Here is a 9,196-nt window from a genome sequence, read left to right on the forward strand (position 1 = left end):
TATTTTCTTTACTACCTTCCATTGCCTTCCATTCAAGTCTTAAAATCTTCTACAATGCATCAACAGCTTGACACGCATTCTCCACTGCACGCCTTCCATTATCCTCCATTCAAGCCCTTCAATTACAATCTTCGTGACATTTTCAATAAAACGCTGCGTGGATTCTTGACAACCTGCACGTTCTCCTACAGTTTCCGTTTCTCCACATCTTAACCGCTTTACTGCTATATTTTAGTAGCCACCGCCCACCACTTTGCACTTAGCCTCAACTATTTTACTTTTCTTATTCGTGATATATTGATACGTTCATTTTTCTTTTTAATCTTTGATCTAATTTTCCTATGGCGTCTTTACATACATAGTGTTTAATGCGTTTTCAGGCCCTCCGAACACTCTTATTCGTTATTTTATTCTCCCAACGCTATTCTTTTCCTCTATTCCATTCATGATTCTATTCTCCCAACTCTATTCTATTCCTCTATTCCGTTCATTATTCTATTCTCCCAACACTATTCTATTCCTCTATTCCATTCATGATTCTATTCTCCCAACACTATTCCATTCCTCTATTCCGTTCATGATTCTATTCTCCCAACACTATTCTATTTCTCTATTCCATTCATGATTCTATTCTCCCAACACTATTCTATTCCTCTATTCCATTCATGATTCTATTCTCCCAAAACTATTCTATTCCTCTATTCCATTCATGATTCTATTCTCCCAACGCTATTCTATTTCTCTATTCTATTCATGATTCTGTTCTCCCAACACTAATCTCTTCCTCTATTCCGTTCATGATTCTATTCTCCCAATACTATTCTATCCCCTATTCCATCCATGATTACATTCTTCGAGCATTATTCTATCCCCTATTCCATTCACTATTCTACTCTATTCTTCACCTTATAGTACGGCGTTATTTTGCCGTGGCGTTTCCATGGCTCGGCGTTCGATAGTCCTACGCAGTCTTTTCAATAACATGCTGAGGTCTCTATGTTTTCTGCGTCACTACTGGCAACCTTCTGGATTTTTTTTTTTTTCTTTTTTTACGTCGTTGCCTGTTGCGCCGGTAGGCATCTTCCTGGTGGGGCCTGATGGTCGGCCCAAGGCTTCTTCCAGGTGGGGCCTGATGGTCGGCCCAGCCCGTTCTGGCGCAGGCGAGTGTTTATAGTGGCGCCATCTTCCATTGGCTCATGCTGCCCCCCGGAACTCGTTCTTGATTCGCTTGGACGGCTTCCTCTAGAGTCCGGGTTGATGGGTGGTCTTCAGGACAGCATGTGGGTAGTTTTAAGCCACTCGGCTGTGACTGAAAAATCCGAGTGGTAGCGTGGGGATTCGAACCCGCGTCGTCCATCACGCGGTGAATGTGGGCCCAGTACGCTACCAGTTCGGATAAGAGGAACATTTTACTGCAGTACCTCAGTACCTCACTTCGCACCCAATTTCCCTTTTATTTCGTGATGATTCTGCATTTTTCAACTCGATTTAGTCTTGTAATTAACATTTGGACTACTCTACTTTCTCTTTTTTCAGTACCTCATCTTGTACTCATTCCCACATTTCAATTACTTATTTCGTGACCTTTCGATAAGTCTCTATTTTCAACTTAAATCATCCCTTTACTTTACATTTTGACAACGCTGCTTCCTCTTTTTGCAATATCTCCCCCTTGCACTCTAGTCTCACATTTTCATTCCTTTTATTTCGTGCGCTTTCGATAATTCTACATTTTTCAACTCAAATCAGCCCTTTACTTAATATTTCGACGACTCTACTTCCTCTTCTTGCAATAACTCCCCTTGCATTCAATTCCCACATTACCATTCCATTTATCTCGTGACCTTTCGATAATTCTGCATTTTTCAACTCAAATCAGTCCATTACCTAACATTTTGACAACTCTACTTCCTCTTTTTTGCATTACCTCCCCTTGTACTCTAGTCCCACATTTTCATTCCTTTTATCTCGTGAGCTTTCGATAATTCTACATTTTTCAACTCAAATCAATCCCTTACCTAACATTTTGACAACTCTACTTCCTCTTCCTGCAATATCTCCCCCTTGCACTCAATTCCCACATTTTCATTCCTTTTATTTCGTGACCTTTCGATAATTCTGCATTTTTCAACTCAAATCATCCCTTTAATTAACATTTCGACGACTCTACTTCCTCTTCCTGCAATACCTCACCTAGTACTCTAGTCTCAAATTACCATTCCTTTTATTTCGTGAGGTTTCGATTTTTCTTCGTTTTTAAACCCTAATTAGTTCTTTTAACATTTCGACGGCTCTACTTCCTCTTCCTGCAATACCTCACCTTGTACTCTAGTCCCACATTTCTTTTCTTTTTTTTTCGTGACATTTCCACGCGACTATATTTTAAAGCCTCGCGTATTCTCAGCAACATTTAAAAACAACCACCTCACCTGCTTTCTCAACACCTGTAATTATCTCTTTTACACCTTCGTCCACTTTGTCGGGACACTTAGCCACTTAGATCTTGCTTTAGTAATGAGAGGAAGAGTATTGAGAAAAGCGTGGGAAAGGAAAGGAGAAAGGGAGTGAGGGAATGAGAAGAAAAGTGGAGAGAAGGATGAGAAAAAGGCGCAAATGATGAAAAGGAAGTAGAAAGGTAGAGGAGGAAAGGAGGGAGGAAAAGAAAAGAATGATGGAGAGGAAGAAGGAGCAGAGGAGGATGAGAAGAAGGCGAAGATGGTGAAAAGGAGTAGGAGGAAAAGGAATGATGGATGAGGCTGAGAAAGGAATAAGGAGAGGTGTTAGAAAGAAGACGTTTCTTTATCCTTTTGTCATCGACCTTCCACTTGTCTATTTTATTGCTTTATGTCTAGTTTACTCCCGAAAGGTCAACACCCGTCTACTCGTTCCCCGACATTATTTTCATCACTTACACTCTGACTGTTATCTCTTTGTAACTTGTAATTCCATTCCTTTTCTTTTCCTGTCATTTCCCTTCTACTCTTTCCCTCAAACCTTTTCCCTTATTCTTTTTGCCGTCACTCATGTTGCTTTCTCTTTTTAAACAACTGTCTCTCCCCACGCGTCCTCAGGAACAGCTATCTCTTTGTAATCTATTATTCAGATTCTCTTCTCTTTTAAACACCTTTCTACTAACTGACGCTATATTTTTTTCTTCATTAATTTCAGCACTCACTCGCGTTCTTTTAGTCTTTTCCTTTCTTTTTTTAAGCAAGGTAAAGAGAATGGAAGGTAGGTTCACCAGGGGGGGGGGAGGTGCCTAAATTTGTCTCTTCTGCGCATGACGTCAGGTGAAAGAAGGACTGAGGGGTCCGGGCATGGAGGAGAGGTCAGTCTCGCGCGCACCAGCCTCTAGACCTGAGCTCCTCACTCACTCAATGGGAAACTTAGCGAAAGTGTGTTTTCTTTCACTGTGCCAACTGTTTGTATTGTGCGCGGTTGTCAATCAGTTTCTGTGAAAGGAAACAGTAATATACGGTTTCATCGGCTGCCAAGAGATCAAGAACTTAGAAAGAAATGGATGGAAATGTGATGAAAAAAAATACTAAGACAAATCTTATTCTCGAGCAGATTCTGTTGCCTTTGTGTGTAGTCGTTACATGCCGTTAAAGGAATAAACACTGATATGAAATTAGTTGTTGGTCGCAGACCTTAGTTCTCCATCACCGAGTATAGACCAGGCTACCTGTCATTCTCTTTAACTTTAAATTACACACGTTTCTTTAGACGTCCGCGCTAATATTTGCCGTACCAATATGGCGGCCGGCAGCCGACCATATACCACAAATTTCTTTCACGTGACGTCACCCCTGCGCGAAGCGGCCGGTGTGAACCTACCTCCCCTTCTCTTTACCTTGTTTTTAATCACCTGTCTCTCCCCAAGCATCCCAAAGACCAGCTATCTCTTTATAATGTATTACTCAGATCCTCTTATCTTGTAAACACCTTTCTCCTACATGACACTATATATTTCATTTTATTTTTGCACACACTCTCGTTCCTTTTACCTTTTTAAACATTCGCCTTTCCTCACGTATCCTATTTGTTAATTTGTTTTCCAGATCTTTTTCTCTACTACACCTGCCAACACCTTTTTACTGTTTTCCTGTCTACTCGTTCCATGACAAAAAAAAAAAAATCTGCTACTGGAACTTTTATATTTTCATTTATTTCTGCACTCACTCGCGTTCCTCTTAGATCGTTTTATATACCTGCCATTTCTCGTGTATCCTCCTTTGTAATTGCTCTCCCGATCCGTTTCTCTACACCTGTTAACACCTTTCTACTCGTTACATGACATTTTTCTTTTATCTTTGCACTCACGTTCCTATTTTTTTTTTCAAACGTCTGTCAATTCTCACGCATTCACAAGAACGGACTCTCCCTGCAATGTCTTATTCAGATCCTTGTCTCTGCGTCCGCTAAGCCCGTTCTCTTCGTCTCCAAACACCTGGGATGCAAAATAAGCAATGAAGGTGTTCTGGACGACGTGGGAAAGGGCGAGGTTAAGAAATAATGGCAACCTTGCGAAGTGAAGAAAAGGTGGAACTGTTCAGCGTTGTCAAATTATCGTACTCAGCGCATTGCATTTTCATAGTCTCATCGCAATGCATTTTCGTAGTTTCTGACCGATAACTAAAGCAAAACAACGAACAAACATCAATAAATAATTTTTCTTTCGTTATCTGTGCAGGTATACGAGAGTTTGAGGCTTAGGCTGACATACTTAGGCGCTTTTGACTCTTACAACGACTATTTCCAGAGGTCAAAAAGGAGAGTAATCGGGTTCTAATGAGTGTTTCCTTAGGTTCACGGTAGAGAAGAAGGGCCAAACTAACATCCAGGTCATAAAACTACCCCTGGAAATGCCCCAAACTCCTACGAAGGCCTTGTCAAATTTATGTTTATGAATACGATCCTTAAAATGATAAATACAAGGAGGTGAATAGTATAGTCTCTCAACGCTGGCACTGGAACTGTTCATATTCTTTTTTACTTCAATATGTTTGTGCCCTTTCTGTATCGCCTATGATATAACTCTTACACTTTATAACTGTTCATCCATATCATCCTCTTTAGTCCTCTTCTGGGAAACCTTTATTCTGACAAAGCTTATTTTTTTCCGTCCTCGTGAGCTCAAAGCGTTAATATTCTCCTTTACAATCGCTTCCAATATCTATCCTTTTTTTTTCTTTCCGCTATCTTTGATCCACTCTCTACTACTTGCCCTTCTATTAATCACTGTTTTTCATTTTTTTTTCTATCCTCGTGACCTCTAAGCGTTAATATTTTTTTTCTTGCAATCGCTTCCATTATCTATCTTTTTTTTCTTTTCGCAGTCTTTTTTGAACCCCTTTCTGCTTCTACTTGCCCTTCTATTAATCGCTTTTTTTCATTTTTTTTTCTATCCTCGTGACCTCTAAGCGTTAACATTTTCTTTTTGAATCGCTTCCAATATATATCTTTTTTCTTTCCGTTATCTTTGAACCATTCTCTACTCTTACTTGCCTTTCTATTAATCACTTTTTCACTTTTTTCTTTCATAGTGAGCTCAAAGCGTTAATATTCTCCTTTACAATCGCTTCCAATATCTACCTTTTTTTTCTTTCCGCTATCTTTTTTGATCCATTCTCTACTTCTCCTTGCCCTTCTATTAATCACTTTTTCATTTTTTTCTTTCATCGTGAGCTCAAAGCGTTAATATTCTCCTTTACAATCGCTTCCAATATCTATCTTTTTTTTTCTTTACGCTATCTTCTTTGAACCATTCTCTACTTCTACTTGCCCTTCTGTTAATCACTTTTTTATTTTTTCTATCCTCGTGACCTCTAAGCGTTGATATTTTCTCTTGCAATCGCTTCCAATATCTATCTTTTTTTTTCTTTACGCTATCTTCTTTGAACCATTCTATACTTATACTTGCCCTTCTATTAATCACTTTTTCATTTTTTTTTCTATCCTCGTGACCTCTAAGCGTTAATATTTTCTCTTGCAATCGCTTCCAACATCTATTTTTTTCTTTCCTATAATCATTTTCTTTGGTCCATTATCATTAAATACTAACTAATTCCCTTTCTATCAAATACTTTTTATCAGCCACTTCTTGGATATTTTTTCTATTTTTCTATTTTCATCCCTCTCTGAACTTTTTTTTTCATCTATCGAAGCCTTGCTCTCACTATAAAAAAATATGTCCCTCTCTATATCACACACTTCTCGTAATATCTCCTTGTTTATATTTTTCTACTCCTTTATTTTCACTTTCTTCAACTTTTCCTTTTATATAGTTATTCTCAGGCTTTTTTTTTCATCTGTCAAAGCCTTGCCCTCCATTATATACCAATTATTTTTATCACACACTTCTCGTAATATTTCCTTTTTTTATATATTTTTCTGCTTTTATATTTTCACTTTCCTCAACTTTTCATTTTATTTATTTATTCTCGGGCTTTTTTTTTATCCGTCAAAGCCTTGCCCTCCTTTATATACCTATTATAATTATTTATATCACACACTTCTCGTAATATCTACTTTTTTTTATATTTTTCAACATTTATATTTTCACTTTCTTCAACTTTTCCTTTTATTTATTTATCCTCAAGCTTTTTTTTTTATCCGTCAAAGCCTTGCCCTCCTTTCTATACCTATTTATATCACACACTTCTTGGGATCTCCTTTTTTATACTCTCCATTTTTATACATCTCTTAATTAACCTTTTTTTTATACTATTGATGCTCAGGGTTCATTTAATCTATCAATACATATGTCTGCATTTCTAATATTACACTTCAAATTTTATCTTCAACCCCCTTTTCTGCAACTTTCTACGTTTTCTGAACATGTATTTCCTTTTATCTATACAACTTCCTCCTCGAGCTCTCTTTCTTTCAATCCTCGATGTGCCTGGAAGTTATCTTTCTGTATATTTCTGTATCTTTCTATCTCTTATCTTTCCCTCTCCTTCGTTACGTCTTGCTTCCTTTTTAGAATCTTTCCTTTCATCTCTGTCTTCCCTCTTGGACTTCCTTCCTTTCATCCCTTAAGGCGTCTGTTATTTTTTTATTCTCTACTGTGTCCGTATTTACTTTTCTCCTTTACAACTTGCTTCACTTTTCGAGAACCTTGCCTTTTATTTCCATCTTTACATTCAACATTTCATTCCCATATATACACTTCCAGCACCTTCATTTTTGTGTGTACTTCTTCAATATTCCTTTTTTTTCTCCTCTACATCTTGCCACACATCTTAATCTTTTTTTTATTTCTGCTTTTAAGATCAACACCCTCGATTATTCCGTCTACGCTTCCAACAGCAGCATTATCTATAGACTTTATCAACGCGTACTTTCTCTTCTACATCATGCCGCTCTTCTCACAATCTTTCTTTATGTCGACGCCCTTAAGCTCAAGACTCCCGCAATCTGTTTAAACGCTTCCAACAGCTTCATTTCTTCCTATGTTAAGATACACCACAACTTCCTTGAATCCTCCACTCTATGTATGTCTTTTCAACCCAAGTCTTTCCTTTTCTTTCCACCTTTAAACTCAGTATATTCTTCATCTGTTTATACGATTCCAACAGCCTCATTTCCTCTTCCTATGTTAAGATACACCGACACTTCCTTGAATCCTCCAGTCTATGTATACGATCCCTTTCTTGTATTTTTTTTAACTCAAATCTTTTATTTTATTTTCATCTTTTATCTCAACATATTCTTCACTTTTCAACAGCCTCATTCCCTCTTCCGATGTTAAGAAATTCAGACACTTTCTGAATCTCGAGTCTATGTATACTTTCCTTTTCTTGTATTTCTTTTCAACTCAAACCTTTCCATTTATATCAACCTTTAACCGTGTAGCAGCGACGGGCCAAATTTGTGGCTTTGCCATGTAGCAGCGACGGGCCAAATTTGTGGCTTTACCGTGTAGCAGCGACGGGCCAAATTTGTGGCTTTACCATGTAGCAGCCACGGGCCAAATTTGTGGCTTTACCGTGTAGCAGCGACGGGCCAAATTTTGTGCCATGATTTAACCCCAAAAAAATAGATGATACATAAACTGATCACAAATGCTTTGATATATATTATGAAATGGTTTGTGTGAGTGATGATTTTTCTCATTTTTCTGGCTTAGAGGGGGCTTTAAGAAACATGATCCCCGCTGCTACCGGGTTAAGCTCAACACGTTAACATTTCGTCTATACGCTTCTAACATCTTCATTTCCTCTTCCCAGGTTATGAAATCAGAACACTTCATCGAGTCTTCTTGTCCGTGTATACAATCGCTTTCATGTACTCCATTTTCAATCAACAAAGAGTCGCATTAAGTTTACGACACATCTACCCAATCAAGATTCCGCCACTGGCTGCAGACATATTTATACCTATTTAATACTTTTTTCTGTGACGTCTTTTGTGACCTTTACTGGAGAGACCCTTTGGTACAACATTAAAGAATTACTTTCATAGTGTCAAAAGGACTTTTTAATTGCCCCGGAGAACAACTGCGATAACAATGGTAGTAGAATTTTAATACCTGACATTTCCTCCCACTCGCGTAATGAAACTAAAATGACTGGTTACTTTGTCTGAGAGACTTTGATAGTTCAAAAAGACAGGAGAGCCGCGACTTTTTGCCTTGTTACGTGGCACACACACATATCACTAAATGGGGAGAGAAGCTTTTAATTTCTCAGCACGAAAAGATGGAAGAACTCTTTTCAATCTGACATTGTTACGTGGCACACACAGATCACTAAATGAGGAGAGACAAGCTTTCAATTTCTCAGCACGAAAAGATGGAAGAACTCTTTTCATTCTAAAGTCATACACGGAGGAGAGACAAGCTTTTAATTTCTCAGCACGAAAAGATGGAGGAACTCTTTTCAATCTAAAGTCTGATAGGAGGCAATGGGTTGCTAAATATACACACGGCTATACACAGCCCACCCTAAGTCCCACCTGCGCTTTGAAACTTATGTAACTTATTTCGTCTGAATTTAATCTGATTGTTAAATGAAAGAACTAATACTTTATAGCATCTAAAATCTTACGTGAGAAAAGGATGAACACATTTTTAGTGGGTTTTTTTTTATTATTGTTTCCTTTTTTTGTGCCCTTGAGCTGTCTCCTTTGTTGTAAAAAAAAAAAAAAAAACAGACGCTCACCCGGAGTCATGACCCTCAAGACGAGAGCC

General features: G+C 38.1%; 1 long non-coding RNA gene across 1 annotated transcript; it reads right to left on the reverse strand.

Moving 5' to 3' along the window:
• Window positions 1-999: 999 nt before the first annotated feature.
• LOC126982936 (uncharacterized) lies at window positions 1,000-8,002 on the reverse strand. The gene is made up of 2 exons (XR_007735437.1): window positions 6,645-8,002; window positions 1,000-6,489 (listed from the first exon to the last, which is right to left on the reverse strand). It is a non-coding gene; the product is annotated as an uncharacterized LOC126982936 (long non-coding RNA).
• Between the last annotated feature and the right edge of the window lie 1,194 nt (window positions 8,003-9,196).

Source organism: Eriocheir sinensis, chromosome 52 (genome assembly GCF_024679095.1).
Source record: "Eriocheir sinensis breed Jianghai 21 chromosome 52, ASM2467909v1, whole genome shotgun sequence".
In the NCBI taxonomy this organism is placed as follows: domain Eukaryota; kingdom Metazoa; phylum Arthropoda; class Malacostraca; order Decapoda; family Varunidae; genus Eriocheir; species Eriocheir sinensis.